This window comes from Marmota flaviventris, chromosome 1, assembly GCF_047511675.1.
Source record: "Marmota flaviventris isolate mMarFla1 chromosome 1, mMarFla1.hap1, whole genome shotgun sequence".
NCBI classification, from domain to species: Eukaryota; Metazoa; Chordata; class Mammalia; order Rodentia; family Sciuridae; genus Marmota; species Marmota flaviventris.
Window position 1 is genome coordinate 195,234,306 of NC_092498.1, and position 20,065 is coordinate 195,254,370.

The 20,065-nt window shown below is 37.9% G+C and overlaps 1 pseudogene; it reads right to left on the bottom strand.

Annotated features, from left to right (window-relative positions):
• Positions 1–2,171: 2,171 nt before the first annotated feature.
• Positions 2,172–4,504, bottom strand: LOC114090126 (ADP/ATP translocase 2 pseudogene; annotated as a pseudogene).
• Positions 4,505–20,065: the final 15,561 nt, after the last annotated feature.

The window sequence follows — 20,065 nt, forward strand, 5'->3', positions numbered from 1 at the left end:
CTGTTGATTTTTAAGAGTTCTTTATATATTCTAGATATTAAGGGCTTTGTTGTATTTGTGATTTGCAAATATGTTCTCTCATTCTGTAGCTTATTTTTTCAACTTCTTAACAGGGTAATTCCCAGAACAAAAGCATGTAAATTTTGGTGACATTTACTTTATCAGTCTTTTTCTTTTCTGGATCATGATTTTGATGTCAAATCAAGAACTCCTAAATCAGCCTCAAATTCCTAAGATTTTTTCTTGTGGGACTCTCTAAAATTTTTCTTGTTTAATATTTTACATTTAAATCTAGTTTCCATTTTCAGTTCATTTTTTAATCGATTGTGAGATTGAAGAAGTGTTTTGTTGTTTTGTTTGATGTTTTGTTTTTGCTAATAGAATGTCAAAATGCTCCAGGATCATTTGTTGTAGAGACTGTGACTCCTCAATTCAGTTGCTTTTATGCCAATATTGCACTGCCTTGATTACTGTATCTATATAGTAAGCCTTTAGAATTGAGTACACTGATTTTTCTTATTTTATTCTGCTTTTTCAACATTATTTAGCTATTCTAGATCTTTCCTTTATAAATTTTGTAATACTTTTATATAACTACAAAAAAAACTTTCTGGAATTTCAGTGAGAAAGGGATTAAGTCTATATACCTACTTGTAGAGAACTGATGTTTTTACTGTTTAATCTTCCAATTCATGAACATGGTATACATTTTTCCATTTGTTTAGATCTTCTTTGATTGCTTTCATCAATGCTGTATCATTTTCAATATACTGGTCATTTACATGCTTCGTTAGATTTATGCTAAATATTATATTGGGGATGATTTTTAAATACTACCCATTTTTATTTCAGTGTCTACATATTGATTTCTAGTAAATACAAATACAAGATTTGTATGTTTGTTTTGTACCCTGTAACCTTGATGAACTTACTTATTATTAGATTTCTTATGATCTTCTGTGTAGACAATCTTGACAATCTTTTCATCTATAAATTTTTCTTTCTTTCTGATCTGTATGCCTTTTTTTTTTACCCTTTTTGTTGTATTGCACTAGCAAGAACTTTCAGCTCTATGTTAAATAAAAATACAGAGAGTGAACGTCCTTTCTCAGAGAGAAAGCATCATTTTTTCATCAAGTATAATGTTTGGTTTAAGTTTTTTGTGTATGCTTTTTATTATGTAAGAAGTTACCCCACTACTCCTACTTTTCTGAATGGATGTTGAATTTTGTCAAGTGCTTTTCTACATAAATTGATAGAATCATGTGATATTTTTCTTCTTTAGCGTGTTAATGTGGTAGGTTACTTTGATTGGTTTTTAAATATTGAATAATCTTGAATACAGAAATGAAAGTAAAATAAAATGGTGTATATATATTTTTTACCTATTGCCTAATTCTACTTACTTGTATCAGTATTTTTATTAGAAATTTTTGATCTATATCCATAAGGTATATGGGCCTACAGGTTTTTTTCTTTGTATTGTATTTATCTAGTTTGGGTGTCAAGATAATACTAACTTTAAAAAAAATGAATTGGAAATTGTTCTCTCTTCTATTCTCTCGAAGAGATTGTACAGCATTAGCTATAATTTTTCTTTAAAGATTTGGTAGAATTCTCCAGTGAAATTATTTGAGCTGGGAGATTACTTTGGGGGAATATTATAAACTTAAAAACACTATTTCCTTAATAATTATAGATCACTCAAATTATTTCAAATGAGTTGTCACAATTTGTACTCTTTGTACTTTATATAATTTTATTTCTTCAAATTTGTTATTTATCAGGAATAACTAAAACAAAAAAAAAATAATTGCTTTTCATCACCATTGTCATCATAATCATCATGAAAATGGCTTTAAAAGAAGAAAACTGGTCAGATGAATATTATTGTTACCCATTTTCAGTGACTAAATAGTTACCATTGATAGACACACAAGAATCTGTCAAGATTATTCAAGATATATAATACAACATGACCAATCACAGGGACAATAAAGCTAGAAAATAATTTATGTGTCTTGATTCTTTTTCTACAAGTGAAATACAAAAGCACCACTTATGCCTCTCAGAACAGTGGCTCATACACCGTTGAAAAAACTTAACTTTCTTCATCACCAGCTGTCAAGAATGCCTATGTATATATCTATATATATCGGTTCCTTTGTACACTAACTGCAGCATGATGTGGTAAACAGATAGGAAGTCAACACAGCAATGGCAGTGATGGACTGTGTGATCATAAAGCTAATAAATATGTAAGTATTCTTGGGATCTGGAAGCATTCTTTTTGCAGCATCAGTGATACCAAAGTAGGCATCTCAGTAGATGACAATACACTGCATAGACACATTCAGGCCTTGCGACAGGCACTGAAGCCCTGCAAGTTTGTAAATCTTAATCAGGCTGTCACTAAGGCCTTTGAATTCCCTCTCACCTTCAGCTTTACCCACATTAGCTGCTAGACAGGTATAGGTAAAATCAAGAAGGTACACAAAACACCAGGATCTGGACCCTTTGGCACCACTTAATGTCAGATTCCCTGCAAAGTAGTGCCAAAACCATTTCCTCTTGTCCACACCACCAGTGAAGATCTACCTATATTTATGTTTAAAAGAAACCTTGAGAATCTGGGTGAGTATGTATCTGATGATATCAGAAGGACAGGACTCCCTATTTCTGGGAATATGAACCATATAGACTATAATACCTTTGCATTGCTTGTTTTTGTTGTTTTGCTTGCTGGAATGATGTAATGAAAAGCAGCAGCTTAATGCACTCCATGGGCACTACCATAGTCTTGGAGATGAAACTTACAATTGTTTCATAGAAGACTGTAGATGTTATATTTCTTCACATTCATGTGACAATATCTTAATTTTGTCTTCACAATTGATAATTGTGTCCAAATACAGAATTATGGATTAAAATTTTTTTCTTACACTCAAGTGTTTTAATTGATAATATTTTAAACTTTCAAAAAATTGGAATGAAAATACAAAAAAACTTTTATATTTCCTTTATGCATATACACCATTGTTAATATTTTGCTGCATTTCCTCTTTTATCCACTTTTTATCCAATTGAAAGTAAGTTACTGACAAGGTGTCCTTCATCCCTAAATACTTCAGTGTGTATATCCCCAAAACAAGGACATTCACTTCCACAGCCAATACATTTTTGTCAAGGTCAAGGATGTCTATAATGTTAACACACTCTATTATTTTATCAGACCTTATTCAAATTTTACCACTTGTCCTAATAATGGCTTTATGGCTTTATAGCAATTTGTCTTTTAGCACTTGGTATTCTTATAGCCTGATGCCAGTCTATTTTTTAATTCCTCTTTAGTTTCCCCCCCCTCTGGAAGGATTTAAGATTTTACTCCTTCCCTTTAGAAGTACAAAGTTTCACCGGATTCTGACCAGATTAAATTTATCCTCCTTAACACCAACTAGGAAATTGCAGTCTGCAAACTTCTGCCTTTATTCGGCCAGATGCATGTTTTACTTTCATTTCTTATATTATTTTCTCTTCTACACTTTTTCTATTCTCCTCAAATTCCTGGTCTCTCCCTCAACCAATACTTAGTAGGTGCCCTCTGGGTGCTAAATACTGCTTAGTGAAAAATAACTTGGAACCAATTGAGCCTCTGACTAAGCAACTAGCTGAACTGATCATTCACCAGCCAGGACACAATGCGTGAAAAATTGCAAGGCTGGATTCCAGCCCACTCTTCCCAGGACTCCTGCTTTTAGAACAGAAACAATGTAGCCCAAAGACAGAAGGGAGGCCATTCAAATTTTGTTGCAACTAAATGGGGCATTTTGAAACCTGAAGACTGATAATCCAGAACTTTGACTAGCACTCTATCCATTGAAAATAACCACTTATACAGAGAGGCTGACATCAGGAATTTCTCTCCATAACTAGCTTTGGCATCCTTTATGAGAAAAATCTATTATTCTTTCTGGTGCAGACTGTCAAAGTAAATACTGGCACTATGAATTTGAAGCTTCTGTGGATTTAAGAACAAATAACATTTTTCTTCTTTCAAAATTTTCCCTAAACCGCCCATTACTTGCTTCAAGGGAACTAGTACATGATTTTATACCATGACCTCTGCAGCTCCTCTCTGGAAGTGTGTGATGCTAAAGCTGAAGAGAGGACAGGGCTGGTGTTGCTCCTGGTAAATATGGGAGCAGGCAGGGAGCTGAGAAGTGTCCCTCGGCCACACCTCACATCTCAACTTTGCACACCCAGAAACTCAGCTTTGTCCTGATCCCCAGAGTTGATCAATCTCATGTGCACTCAGACTAATCAACATTACGTACATTACAGAAAGAAACTAGGATAACTACTTTCTAGTGAACAGTCAGAGTGTCAAGATGTGAGAATTCAGACTTTGAAGAAAAACAGACTTGATTTCAACTTTCAGCTCTGCTTCCCGCTGAAGCATGATCCTGAGGCGCAATTTAACCCTTCGGAAGCCTCGTGTCCTCATTAAGGTGAAATGGGGAATAGCAATAAGATTATGTAATATAAAGAAAATCAGAAAAAAGAGATTTGGGCAGATCCCAATGCTTGGTACATTGGCAACCTAAGAGCAGCATCAGTGGACTAGAACAACTGTGCTTTGGTAAAGCTTCCTCCTGGATCCTCTTTCCAGGCCACATCTGCAGATGCCCTGGTTATCTCTTTAGATATGTTACTATGGGCAGGTATGCCAACACTTAGCCACTTTTGGTTCATTACATCCATGTCCCATTACTCTATCTGCCCCCTCAGAGCATCACGATGTTCCAGGCTTGTGAACATCCCCAGCGATGCCCCCATTCTTAACCCATAGCTAAGGGGGTTATTTTTGTCGACTGCCACATTCTCATTTTTCTATCTGATAAACACAGTTTCAATTATACTGAATCTTTAGGAAGAATAAGGAACATTAAAAATATGTGTTTCATAACTCAAGGAAATTTCAAGAAGTTTAGGATTTTCCCATCTTTTCTTTCTACGTTTCTGAAATAACTTTAATTCTTCTTGGAAAAGATCAATTATTCCCTCCTTTGGAAAGATTACACTGTATTCCAGGTGCTTAAAAAATATATATAGGCTGCTGGACGTGGTGGCACACGCCTGTAATCCCAGTGGCTCAAGAGGATGAGGCAGGATGATAGTGAGTTCAAATCCAGCCTCAGCAAAATCAAGGCACTAGGCAACTCAGTGAGACCCTATCCCTAAATAAAATACAAAATAAGGCTGGGGATGTGGCTCAGTGATCGAGTGTCCCTGAGTTGCTGATTTTTTTTATAACTTAAGTAACAAAAGAAAGAAAAGTTGAACATGCAAACACAATAAAAACTATATTTTCTTAATTTGGAATCTCAAAAGTATCTCTGAAACCTATAACACAAACTTAATAAATGTAGATTATTATAATCATTAAACATGAAAAAATGAGTTTTCTGTATGCATTTTTGTCAGGAATTTATATACAACATTATGTATATACAAAAGAAGTACAATGGTTATTTTTTAAAATAAAGCTTTATAACACTTTTCAGCAATTCAGATAGAATTCACCCACAAGTAAAATGTAAAATTTGTTCCCGAAGGTATAATCATGTGATAATCTGTGTAGAAAAGGCAGAAAAATGTCTGCCCTGCCATGGGCTTTAGAAGTTTATTTTTCCAGAACAATGCAGAACTCTATGGAAATGGAAACTCAGTAAGCCGATCACATTTCTATTTTCTTTCCTAAAATAAATTGTAATACACAATTTATGCATTTTGGATGTCATAAATGATGATATCTCTCATTTGCCTTTAAAAGTGTCTATATGTACAAATGTAAAAATCACTATGTTCCTATTTGCATTTAGTTGCCTACAGTTGGACTTCCTGATATAAAAGTTACTTCTATTTGTATAGTTCTATAAATGAAAATATAGTATCATATTGAACTTTGCTTCAACTTTGACCTAAAGTGATAGACCTCCAAACCCAAAGAGGAACACTCTGGGCTACTAGGAAGAAGGAGGTGACCAGGGAGAAGGTCATAAAGATGATTTCTCCTTGCACTCCACCAAGAACAAGAGGGGCCTCATTTTCCCATGGGTAAATCAAGTTACTAAGGTTACTTTCAACCCATTCAAATGTGATATGATTCTAAATTAATTTTTAAAACAACTTCATTCAAAACTAGGATCTTCACCACAGCATTCTTTAGAGGGAAATAATGTCCACAAAAGTGGGAGGGGAACTGTTTCCCACAAACTTCATCTTTAGCGCAAGTCAATTTTTTGGAATCTTCTACCTTTAGTTGAGGATTTGCAATCATGGGGACCCTGAACTAGAAGACACAATGCCCATCATGTAGGCCATTCATACTGATAGCCTTTTATGATGGGCAAATTCCCTTTTCTTCCTATTCATGTTATGCCAAGACATGGAGGGAACATTGACCTAGATGTTTGATTTCTGTTTCATGTGTGAGCTCGTCTCTTGTCAAGAAGCAATCAAGTCATTATTGAGCCAACTCTTTGAAGTTGAGTGGTTTTCATAGATCAAAAGGCATAATAAGGTTTTCTGTGGTGTCATATATTGAAAATCTATATCCTGTTTTGGCTCCACGTCTCCTACCAAGTGGTCCTTCAAGGAAAGAAGTGAGATGGGTGGAAATACCAGGAGCCTGACTTTGCTCTGAACAGCTTTTAGTTAGTTACTTCCATTCAAATAACTTCTTTAATAAGAAAATACTGACTACCTATAAACCCAAAGTTTTCTAATTAAGAAAGTTCCACTATTTCTATGAGATCACATGACTTACAAGCTAATAATCTCTTTTAGACGCTGGGGGCAATTAGCACAATACCATGTTCTGCTATTTTGATTACTAGAAGGAAAAACCACTCATACGTTGTCAGTGGGATTGCAAATTGGTGCAACCACTTTGGAAAGCAGTGTGGAGATTTCTTAGAAAAATTGGAATGGAACCACTATTTGACCCAGCTATCCCACTCTTCGGTTTATACCCAAAAAACTTAAAATCAGAATACTACAGTGACACAGCCACATCAATGTTTACAGCAACTCAATTCACAATAGCTAAATTATAAAGCCAACCTAGATGCCCTTCAGCAGATGAATGGATAAAGAAAATGTGGGACATGTACACAATGAAATATTACTCAGCCTCAAAGAAGAATGAAATTATGGCATTTGCAGGTAAATGGATGGAACTAGAGAATATCACGCTAAGTGAAATAAGCCAATCCCCAAAAACCAAAGGCTGAATATTTTCTCTAATAAGCAGATGCTGATCCATAGTGCAGGGAGGTAGGGAAGAATGAAGGAACTTTGTATTCTGCAGAGGGACGTGAGAGGAGGGCTGAGGCTTTGGGGATGGGAAGGATGGTTGAATGAGACAGACATTATTACCCTATATATATGTTTGATTATATTACTGGAGTGACTCTGTACCATGTACAGTCAGAGGAATGAGAAGTTGTGCTCCATTGTGTGCAATGTGCATTCTACTGTCATTGTATATTAGAACAAATAAAGGGGGGGAGAAGAAATAGAAGGAAAAACCAGAACCGACAGACATGTGAATGCTGACTCTTCTTTATAATGCAACCCAGCAAAACCTGCAGCAAACCTGCCAATCCCCAGGAGCAGTGCCCAGCCTAGGCTGTTTCCCACAAGGTGCAAGTCTCTTTCTAACAATTCACAACAGGATTCTCTTTCAGCATGTCCATATGATCTAACTGCAATGTGGAAGTGAATGTATCAAAACTTGATTTTTTTTAAAGAGAGAGAGAATATATTTATTTCTTAGTTTTCGGCGGACATAACATCTTTGTACGTGGTGCTGAGGATTGAACCCGGGCCGCACGCATGCCAGGCGAGCGCACTATCGCTTGAGCCACATCCCCAGCCCAAAACTTGATATTTTTAAAAGGCCAGCTTTCCTCGAATATGATAAAGTTAAAAAAAATTCCATAGTTGTGATATTTCTTCAGAAAATAAATTGATACTCATTAGATGTAGAAGTTATATTCTTATAGAAATAACAACCTCTAACTCACTGCATATGTATGTCAGAGCCCTTAATCTGATAGAGGAATAATTCTCTTTGGAACATCCCCCCGCCCCCCTGCAAAAAAAGCCCTAATTTAGGTTTATTATCATGGATAAAAAGAGTACCTAGTAATTTGTCCACCAAATAAGTTGGTGCCTTAAAACCTGAAGTCCATGTCTTTATCAGCAATTTCTAATAACTGAAAATTATAGCCATTCTACATCAAAATGGGTTCTATATTCTATTTATTTCATTTTTCATATGTCAAATGGCAAACTAAAAGACTCTTAATATTATGGGAAAGCTATAGACTGAACTTTCTTTAAGTTTCTTGCATAACTGAAACTAAGCTGAACCCAAGGACACTGCTTCTCCTACAGCCTTTTCAAGAGGTGGCTGTTTTCTCCCACACCTCAAGTTCCTTTTGTGCCAAGAGGAGGAAGTAGGTATCCTCTTGGCTCCTCATTGCTACTGCCTAAACTTTTTCTCTCCCTTCACTGGTATAAACCTCAGCCCTTTACAATGAAAACCAAAAGTCTATGCCATCTGCCCCTCCTGCTTCCTGTAGCTGTCTCCTGAGTTCTCAGACATCTACCCCCATTCATGTTTCTCCCTCTCAATTCTTGTCATTGATCTTGGTTACTTCAATACCCATGAAGACATTCCAGTCAATGTCATGGTCACATCATTCCTTGCCTACTTTCAGTGATATTTTCTTCCTTTATACTGTCTCATGAACTCATTCCTTGTCCTGCCAAAGGTCAACATCAACCTTCCCAAACTCTACACACTAATCTTATTAAGAATAACCAGCTAAGCTTGTTGTCTTAACCAAGCTATAATACAAGAATACTCTCAAGATGGAAGCATGGATTAGAAGACCAGAAGAAAAGATGGATGAAAGATAGTAAGAGAGATCCTAACTGAAATCAAGATACAAAGTGAAAGTCATAAAAAGAAAAAACAAGATGGCAGATGCTAGCATGAAGGAAAAAATTCAGATTCCTTTCTCTTGACATGCCATCCGGATCAACAGCTTTCATATGTGTGAGTCTTGGTCAATAATTGACTAGGCAGAAAAAGGGGGAAAAATTGGATAGATAGGAAAGATGGTGTAGTGGAGCAAGGTGGTGTTTCCCAACTCCTCCACAGCACAGAGAGGAGGCAGTGAAGGAAGACCTGACTGGAGAGGGGAGTGACAGAATAAGTGCTCTCACATCCCCTCATAAAGAGTCTGAGACCTAAAGAGACTTGAAGTTTAGTTACCAGAGCAGAAAACATTGACAGATTTCCTTATTCCTGAACCCAGAGTGGGGTGGGAAAAAGGGGGAGGGAAAACAGAGAGAAAAAAATGAAGAGGAAAAGCACATAAACTCACTTCCTTAACAACAGCTGGAAAGAAAAGCAGACCAAATTAAAACTCAACAGAAATTGAAGGAATTCCAGCAGTTTAACCGAAATTGTGGACAGAAAGCCATGTGGGGCATGGTGACCATTTTGTGGACTTCACAGCTGTGTAGCTCAGCTGCCCTAGAAGAAACTGAATCAACACATCACCTCCCCATCTTCAGAGAGCAACAAATAAATCCAAAGGGACTACCCCTGTGGTGGGATGTCTCAATGATACATACAGAAGGAACTCCTAGAGGGATTGCTACTTGCCAAGATTTGCTGAAACCCCCTTCCCCTCACTATGAACTGGGGGAATGGGGTGAAGCAGACCTGAGAACTGAACACTCCAGGAAGTGCTAACCTAACCCAGTGCTCTGAGAGGATTCACAGCAGGCAGCAGGAAGTAAAAGCTCAGAAGGAGGTGGGAAGGTCATCTCTGTCCCAGGCAAAGGGGAGCAACACCCCTGGTTCACAACCTCAGGTAGCTGGAGCTTGAACACAGGTAAACCAGCTGGGTCTCTTTCCTGATGGCAGAGACAAAGCCCCAGCAATATAGATGGTTGGGGGAGAAAAGTGGCTTGAAAAGACTTGTATGGAAGGCTGATCCCTATTGTGAGATAAAAGACTACAAGATGTCTGATGGATTCTTCTCTTGATAAAGGGAGAGTGCATTATTCAGGGGTTCTACTTTCCCTTCCCGCCTCCCTCCCCCTGTTCCCTTTTCTCCACTCTACAGATCTTTCTTCTATTTATTTATAGCTTGTTTTAAATTAGTACATATGGATATACAAAAAGGCGAAATTCACTGTGTCAAGTGTCAAATGTTTTCTCTCCTATGCAGAAGCTACACCAAAATAAATGGGGGGAAAGGTGTAGAGGAAATCCCATGAAAATAGAAGACAAATCAGTGGAGTAGAGAAAGGGGACTGAGGTTGAGAGAGGATGGGCAAGAAAAGTGAGGAACAGTGGAATGAATCTGACCAAACTTTCCTATGTACATATATGAATACACCACAGTGAATTCCATATATATATATATATATATATATATATATATATATATATATATATATATATATATATCTCCATAATGCACTAAAAAGAGAAATACTGGGGACTGAATTGGAGCAAATTATATTCCATGCTTGTATAATTATGTCAAAATGAATCCCAATATTATGCATAACTATAATATATTAATAAAAAATAAAACTAAAAGAACTGACAATGCCCCTATTGGCCAGATGAGAAAGTGAACCAAAATGGCAGCTCATCTGGAGAGGTTCTCCTTTCATCTTTAAGACTCAGTGGGCTGGGGACAAGAGCTAATATAGGCACAAAAGGTGCCGACATGGGTCCAATAGAGAAGAGAGTTGTAGAAAACTAAAAGGACCCCTGAATGGGAGTCCCTTGCAGGGCATGTCATAGATGCCAGCCAAGGAAGAGGCTGAGCATCAAGGCTAAGGGTGAGGAGTGGGAAAGGAGCCTTCCGAGTATTAGCAGCCCCTGGATGCTGTGGACATCCCTAATGTTCAAATTGTTACCTACAGTCTCTCAAAAGTTTTGATTATACTTCTGTTGCCCAAGAACTTTTTAAATTTTCATTTTTATAATTGAAAATAGTCATTTAAATACGATTCTGTGGCATTGATAGTCTAGTGACACAATGCTGTGCCACTACCTCCTCTACCAAGTTCCAAAACATTTTCATCACTTCAAAATGAAACCTCAAGCCCAATAGACAACCACTCTCCAGGGCCTCCTCAAACCGTGCAAAAATCTTATGGCCTTCTGTGACTGACTTCTTTGATTTAACATAGTTTTCAGGGTTCATCCACCTCTCTCTCTCTCTCTCTCTCTCTCTCTCTCTCTCTCTCTCTATATATATATATATATATATATATATATATATATATACACACACACACATACATATACATAAAGGTGAAATATATACATACACACACACACACACACACACACACCACACACACACACACACACTGGTTTGGTTTCTCTGCAGAACCTCTAATACCATTCTCCCTTTATCAAAAGAAGTACCCATCCCACATCTTATATTTTTTATCTCCCAACAATGAGCAGCTTCCCACCCAAGTCTATTCCAGCAGTCTCTCTTTCTCCCCCAACTGTCCAATTCTGTTTCATCTCACCTCCTTTATATTGTAACATTTGAAGTCAGCATCATTGGATTATAGATATGATAGAAAAGGTCAGCAACCATTGTAGGCTCCTACAATTAGTCAGTTACGGTGGCAGCATGAATCCATACCTGTACAAGAGTAAGGCCAATACTCTTTCTAAGGACTCTCTTTTCATCTTTGTAAGGCATGTCGTGTATGGAACAATGCCAGACACCTATTAGCCACTTAAATGTGTACATTTGGGGTTATATAAAAACTGTAGTATTAATTCCTTTCGTGCATAGTGCCACTCAACAACTTATATTTATGGTGTCTTGAGCACCCTGAGTTGCAGAATGAGTTCGAAATTTATCCTCTCAGATAATTTCTACACTAGGTAAACAAATGCTTACAACTGTTGCACAGTTCTCAAATATTTTATTAATTATAAACAAACCCAAGGTTGATCCAGGCATTGGCAATGATGATCTACTCTACTTATTTAACTCCAAAGAAATAGCCATGAATATGACACATCAAAAACTTTAGAAATTTAAAAAGAAAATTAAACAAATAGGTAGACTGTTCATTCATGCATTGACCTTTGTTCTAAGTTATTTAATGAGTTTAGATTTAAATATATTCTGTCTTTCCTCTGAAGTAATGATGCAAACTCTTATAGGATTTACATTTAATGGGAAATATGTCCCCAAATCTGGTAAGTTTTACATGCTGTGGGCATGTATTTAATAAAGATATAATTCATAATTGGTTTTCCATGAAGGGATCCAATTTAAATTGTAAGTCCACTTTAATTAGTGGTTTTCTTCTTCAAATCATTGTTTCCAATGGAAAATTTAAAAAACACAAATTCCCACTAGCAAATGAATGTGTATTTAATATCTGAGTCAAGTGTAGCTTCACCTTCTCTCTTTCTACCTTAATTGCAAAACCATGTTCATGTCTCTGATTCTTTTAATTGTGCCTTTCTGCCTGGCTGTAGGTTAAGCACTCAGGAGAAACTCCAAGAGCAGCTCTTCTCTATCTGGAGAACAAAGAGGCCTCAGGATCTGATAGAGACTATTTGTCTAATATGAGTCACTAATGGTCCATTATGATAAATACCTTATTCGTGCCAGAAACTAAGCTCTATACCTACATGGAAGTATACAGTTCCCTTGTCAAATGGAGAGTTAGAAAATGTTTCTAAAGGACAACTAAAGACAGGAATTATAAAATTGTCATACGAATGGTGCAGAGCAAGTATGTCATAGGGCTTCTCCTAACACTAGTGTTCTTGGAAGACATTGCTGCTAAGTGTGAGAAGTGATAACAAAAGCACCTTTTACTTGGTTGCTTACACAACAAACAAAAGTATCAGAAGAGCCAGTGTCTTTCCAGGGTCACTTCTTGGCTCCTAAACCACTACCTCACCTGATCCAGAGAGAGATCAGCTCTTTTCTGCCTGCACTTCTAAGGACATTGATCCCATCCATACTCATGATCTAATTACCTCCCCAAACCCCCAAATTCAAATACCATCACATTGAGAATTAAGCTTCAATATATGTATGGAGGGTACAACATTGAATCCACCCACTAGCTTTTCCCCATGAGTCTGGATAGGGCTTCATTTTCACATCACCTCAAAACAACCTACCTGGTAGCCACTACCAACCAGTCAAAGGAGGCATATGGCAATGACATCCATTTGCCATCTTATACAGAAAATGCCATAGGAGTTCAAAAGAGTGTGAGGTCATACAAGAACAGAACCATCAAGCAAGACTTCTTACAGATATTGGGACATGAGCATGAAACACGGACAAGATGCAGCCAAGAAGCAGGGAGAAAAAGAGAGAGAGGGAGGGAGAGAGGAAGGGGACAGGGAGGAGATAAGCCCTTCCAGGATACACCCCCAGTGAGCTACTTCCTCCAACTTGATCTCACCTCCAAGTAGTGCATTCATCTTTCAGTGGATTAATCCACTGATAAGGGCAGAGCCCTCATGATCCAATCTTTGCTGAGAATCCCCACCTCTGGCTCTTGCTGCACTGTGGATTATGCTTTTAATGCATGAGTCTTTGGGAGGATATTCCAGATCCAAACTTTAATGGGATGAAATGAAAAATTTTCAAACCATATCATAAACCTAAGCTGACATCACCAGTGCTGAAGAGCTTTGAGTAAAAAACAATGATGTTAGGTCATCTTCTTTTCCATTGCCTTCTGATAAGAACCATGGACTGCCTTGTCATCTCGTGTCCACTCTCAGACTATCACTTATCAGATCCTGAAAATTCTCTCCAACCCCCATCTATACAATCTCACATGAACAAACACAATCAGATGACCAAGGACATCCATAAGACTTTTTCCCTTCTGACACCAATATGGATGGTGGGGATAGATACTGCAGACCATGAAGGCATGGTCGGAAAGTGGGAAATACACTTTCTCCACATGTCCTCCTGACTTGCCCATGATTGTCCCTTTTGAACTTTCCATTTACTCAATAAAACTCAAAAGACATACTATACGCTATTTAGGGCCAGCTTTTGTGTATGTGTGTGTGTGCGCGCGCGTGTGTGTGCGTGTGTGTGCGTGTGTGTGTTGCTGGGGATTGAACCCAAGGCCTTGTGCATTCGAGGCAAGCATGCTACCTACAAAGCTATGTTCCCAGTCCCCATACATATGCTGTTTAGGACTGCACAAGTCCACCACCCAGACAGAAGTTGGCCAAGGTGCCTATTCCATTCTGCCCACAAAATTGTTTGAGAGAAGAGCAGTGAGATATAACATTTTATACTTAGCTTTTTTTTTCATTTGTTCATAATATGGTATTCCCATCTATTTCTTCTTCCTCTTCTTTTACCCCAGCTCCAATTAGAAAATTCCACTGCACAAAATTCTACTCCACAGGAATTTATATAATAAATTTAGGAAGCCATTGGTATATAAAGAACCCTAACCAAGAGAGTAGGATAGAGCAAGCCATGTAATCAAAGGCAATTAAAGACATTTATGCAATTCATGCAATTGTGAATTTATACCCTTTGCATACACAATTATGGAGAATTGTTCAGAAGCTTACACACTGTGGCACTGAATGGTTTCCAAAAGTCACTTAAAGTATAAGAAACACTTATTTAAGTCTTGGAAACATGAGTTTTGTTTGTATTCTTATGCATATTTGGCACATGCAACGCAGGCTCTGCTTTCAGAACATTTGGCCCTAAATAAAAAGAAACATGTCAGCAAATCCACCAAGAAATACAGTAAACCCAAAACTTCTTCTGTTGGATCCAGAGGGAGGTACAGGGTGAATCTATTTGTTTTCCCCTGAAAGCAACATCTGGATGTCATCGCCAAGAATTCTGGATGCTTTGGCACATACAGCCAAGAAGCAAAACATTTTACCCAGTGTAGTTATTGCAAAGTTGTCTAAGCTCACAGCAAACCTAGAATATGGTTAAAAGAGCAAAATGTCTGTGAGAGTAGGCTGATCTCCTCTGTACCTCTCAATAACCTCAGATATTTACTACCTGCTCCAGGATATGCAAGTTACCACTTGCAGACTTATTGGATTTTTTGGAGGTACAGGGTGAAAGATCTATTCCTGTAACTTCATCTAGTAAATAAGAGACAAACCCAGACTTTATAGTCTATCTGCTAGCCTGAAGTATCAACTCTGCCACACACTTCCTCTGTGACTAGACCAGTTGTATACACTGACCTCATGGTCTTCACTGGTAAAATTAAAATAATAATAGTACCTGCCTCGTGCAGCTGTTAAACATTTAAGATGACAAATACAAAGTGGTCACCTAGAGTAATCTCTCAGTGAATGTTGGAGAAACACATGGAATGTTTTTATTATGTTCTCCATGTTGACCTCTCTTTGACTTCTCTGAGAAAAGTCTCCTCCATTTAGAAAAAGAAAGATCTGCCACCCTCACAAGTTACCACACTTCCATTTCCTTGAATGCCAAATTCTTTGAAAGAGGAATCCCCACATGTCGTCCTTCCCTCGCCCCCATTAACTCATACCTCCTGCTCTCTCCCTTATAATGAGTGATGAGGATCACTCTCCAGCAACTTTTGCCAAGTGACTTGGTGCTTCCTGGACAGACACACTCCTCTACTCAACAGACTCGAGTGGAACTCTGGGACATGTGCTATTTATGAGCAAAAACCTGTGTGCTGTCAGTCTGGCCTGTTGCATTCTCATCTTTTTTTGTAAGAACAATGTGGAAAAGAAAGGCTACTCATTTAGGCTTAATCCTGGATTGAGAAACTGCCTAGAGCCCAAGATAGTCCCAGAGAATCACAACCAACTCCAGGGCTTCATTTAATGTCAGAAATAAATAAATGGTTGATTTTACTCCATTGATAATGGAGTTTGTTGCCACAGCAAAAGCTTAGTAATACCTTGCACCTGTTCCCCTGCCAATTTAAATATATTTCCCTGTAATATTTAATGAGGGACCATCTGTCAAGGACTATCCCCTTCTTTATACTCCTCCTTCTTTCACCACCTTTCTATGTATGGCTTCCAAAAGTGTTGTCATGTTTGTAACTGTTGACTCCCAATAATTCATTACCAATTATTGGCTCATAGGTGGTAGCTGGCCCAGTCTGCCATGGAAGAAAAGTATGAAGCCAGTACCTACACAGAAGTAGACATGAAAGGAAGCATGCACAGAGAATGGGCCACTGGTTAAAGTTGTTCTGTTTCTATGACTGAATGTTCATGCCTAGGAAAGAGTTCCCAACTAAGGAGAGGGGCCCAGAATGACAGCATGAGAACAAAGGCAAGAAGTTCTCTGTTCAGAAAGGAAGGACACGTGCACACGATATGGTGGCCTGTGGCCACCACCTTGAAAAGCCAAGTCCAGGCAGAACAGGTCAAGGTCAAAGTGGTTAAAAGGCAAGTGTTTCCTGCCCAGACATGGTCTTGACCAAAGACTTGAGGAGCTATCCCAATTCCCCCAGGTTCTGAAGTTTAAATCTAAAGGAAGAACACAAGGACTTTAATAAAGCTGACCAAACCATGGAATTGGGAAGAGAATCCCCAGACAAATCTAGGATGCTGAAAGATATCCATCATTCCCAAAAAATATGAATAAAAGGCTTTTGCAGCCCAATGGCAGCTCATTGGAGATGGTGTGGGCCCATCCTCCCATTAGTTTCCAGTGTAGCAAGGGTACCATCAGAATTACTGGGATCTCCCAAACACTCCTGCTCTGACACTGCACAGGAAGAGAGTCAAAAACTAATATAAACTTTTTTTTTTTTTTTTTAGGATTTAGAGGTAAAATAGTTCTTTATCACATACCTCAAATCTTTTTCTTTTTTCAAAGTGTGATAACAAAGAGCAATTTGTTCACAAACAAACCATCTTTCTTCTTCTACAAAGAGAGAGAGGCTAATGTGGGCAGGATATTCACCTAAGATTTGTCCTTCCAGAGAATGATGTTCCAAAAGCTGTGGGTTATTGGGTTGCAGACTAGACGAACAATGTCTGGGGACTAACTGAAGAGTTCTGTTGGCCCAGTCCGTGTGAACTCCTGTGAGGCCAAGGTACACTCCCTGGAGTCACAGCTTCCCAGATCACATTCTTCAGGTCCCTAGAGACCTTGGGCTTACTTGGACTTACACTGGCGGAGGCTCCATTTGTCAAGGAAAATGATCTATGGTGGAGGGTGAGGGTGTGATTGTCCTTAACCTGAAGAACAAGGTAAATAAACGAACCAATGAGCATAGCCCCATAGGGTTACAAATTCCTAAATAACAGCACTAAATTATAATGGCCGACACCTCTGAGTAATAAGTAAGTGCTAGCCAATGATCTAAAGATGCACAAAGACCAATAATTTTAATCCCCATAATATCCCTGAAGATTGATGCTATTAAAAGTCCCATTTTACAAGGGAGAAAATGAAGAATGAGAGAGTTTTGAGTAATAAATTCTTCCCAGATTTATCCTGAGAACATTAAGAGCGTATATAAAGAATTATCCACAGAATCTGAATGAAAATTTGCTCATCTATTAGTTATGGAAGAATCAGAGCCCAAACTAAATTAAGATATAATCCCATGTTTTGGTGATTATAAATATATATACATTTTAACTAATGAAAGGTTGTGGATGCTTCTGATAACCCCTTCACTTATGCAACCCTTCTAATAAAAAAGAATTGTTTTCCACAGAAGAAAAGCTGAATTAATTTTTAATATAAAAAAGTAAAATGAAGGATTATCTGGCATCAAGCTGATCAAGTTTGTGGACAGCTTTTTCTATGTACATAGAAGCAAGTGGAATTGCTGCTACAAGCAGAATTTGTATGGTTCAGCTTTTCTGAAATGTGTGTTGCTAGGGAAAAAGGTGTTTCATGGTCAAATAAATTGGGAAATTCTGCATACTCTTCTTGAAGATACACAATGCATAAATTCTGTTAGAAAAAATAAACCAATTTAATTGGTTTTAACCCAGAATTTTCCAATCTTATTTCATCACAGGGCTCACTGACACATAATACTTATTTATAGTATTATAAATTCCAGGAAAGCTCATACACTTTGAAAGTGGTGATTTTATGTATCACTCCTCCTCTGTTGAACATACAACCCTTACAGAGCATAATATATATTTATATATCAAGGGGTCTAGAAATATCAGAGTTTGAATCTGAGTTGGTCAGTGTTCACTGCCTGTGTGACCTTTGAACAATCTCAATTTTAAAGTGGAACCAGTACCAATTGAATCTCAAGAATCTGTAATAAAGACTCTGGTTCCATTTTTTTATATTTGACCATGGACCTCTTCTTAACTTCAGTTTGACTGGAAAAGTTTCTCTTTTGCCCTTGACCCCACATATGGATATGATAGGAAGAAAGCCTGTGCATAACCCCACTTCTACAGCATTGACAGAAAATTGAGTCCTGTCCCATCCTTAGCCCTATAATGATCCAACTCTCTCCTGCTTTGCCCAAGCCAGACCAGTCCTGCTAGTGGCCAACCAGCTGCCCCCAGAGTCCCTTGATTGAATAAGCTTGCTCTTAAATTCTCTTGGTGCACAGTGTCACCGTTTTCCACATTCAAATCAAATTCCCGGTTTCAGGTAAGGATCCATTCTGATTCTTCAAGGTGAATACAAAACAGGCTTCTTCTGAAAATTAATTATGTCTACCACACAGTAGATGCTCCATGAATATTTGTTATTTTCCTTCTCCAAAGTTGTACCACCCTAGAGGAATGGCTGCTAATTGGAGACAGGAAATTAGACTAAATGCCTCTGACGGCTGCTTTTCAAAGATCGCTCATTTAGATTTTGTTTTCAGTAGCTGAGTTGCTAACAGAGAAGATTAAAACTAATATTATGCATAAAAATGAATTTTTCACATGAACCATATTCCTGTAACATCAACCATTCTAGTCAAAATAAAAGCTAATTTCTCAACATAAAGATTGAATTTTCCAAACTTCCCAAGCATTACCTGAAACAATAAGGAAGGATTTCAAACTAATGATGGTGTTATTAATAGAACAAGGAAAGGACCTAGGAGTAGAGATCAGATGGTCTCTAACATAACAGGAGTCACAGAGAGGAACCCCAGTTCTCTGTAAGCCTGGTGTCATCCACAGTCACTCCAGGATATTATAGCAGGGAATGCAGAACAGTGAGGAACAAGAAAAAGATGGCTTATAAAGTTGTTGAGTGATGCTGACATTCAGGTACCACATTAACCCCCTCAGTTCTCGTTAGTGCAAGAGCCGGAAAGAGAATTAAAGAAAGGGAAAATTGCCTCCATTGGGTTAGTATTGATGGAACAGAAAAAAATGACATTTCTTTCTTGTAATCACGGACCACCTGCAACTACATACTATATATTGCTTACATAATTTGTGTAAGCAGTTTTCTTTTAATAAACTCTAGAAGATTCTCTGACGAGGTAGTCTCTGCTGCCAGAAGTGCTGGCTGCTGACAGTTCAGCTTTGTCCCCCAGAGGAATTGCCCTCAGCCAAAGGGCTGGATCTCTCCCCATATTGTGCCCATTTCGATGACTGCATAGTGTGGGGATAATATGTCTCGATATTTCTCTTGTTCCATTTATAGCATCTGTTCCAACTCTACAGAGTTCCATAGGACCCTCTGAGGCTTGTGTTATAGCTGCATGGAAGTTCAACTTTTCTCCTAATATTAATTCCTACCCTTCTTTACAGGTGTTGTTTCCAACCCCCCAAGAAAACCTCCTGCATTCAAGCAGCTCAGAGTACCTTCCAGACTATGACATCTGAAAGGACTACATAAAAAGGAGAAAATGCAGATTAATTAGGAAAACTAAGACTTGCACTTATTTATTAATTGTTCTCATGTGCCTTTAAAACATCAAACTTTAGACGTGAACTTTCTTTTACAAGATAGTTTCAAATCTCTAGTTTCAA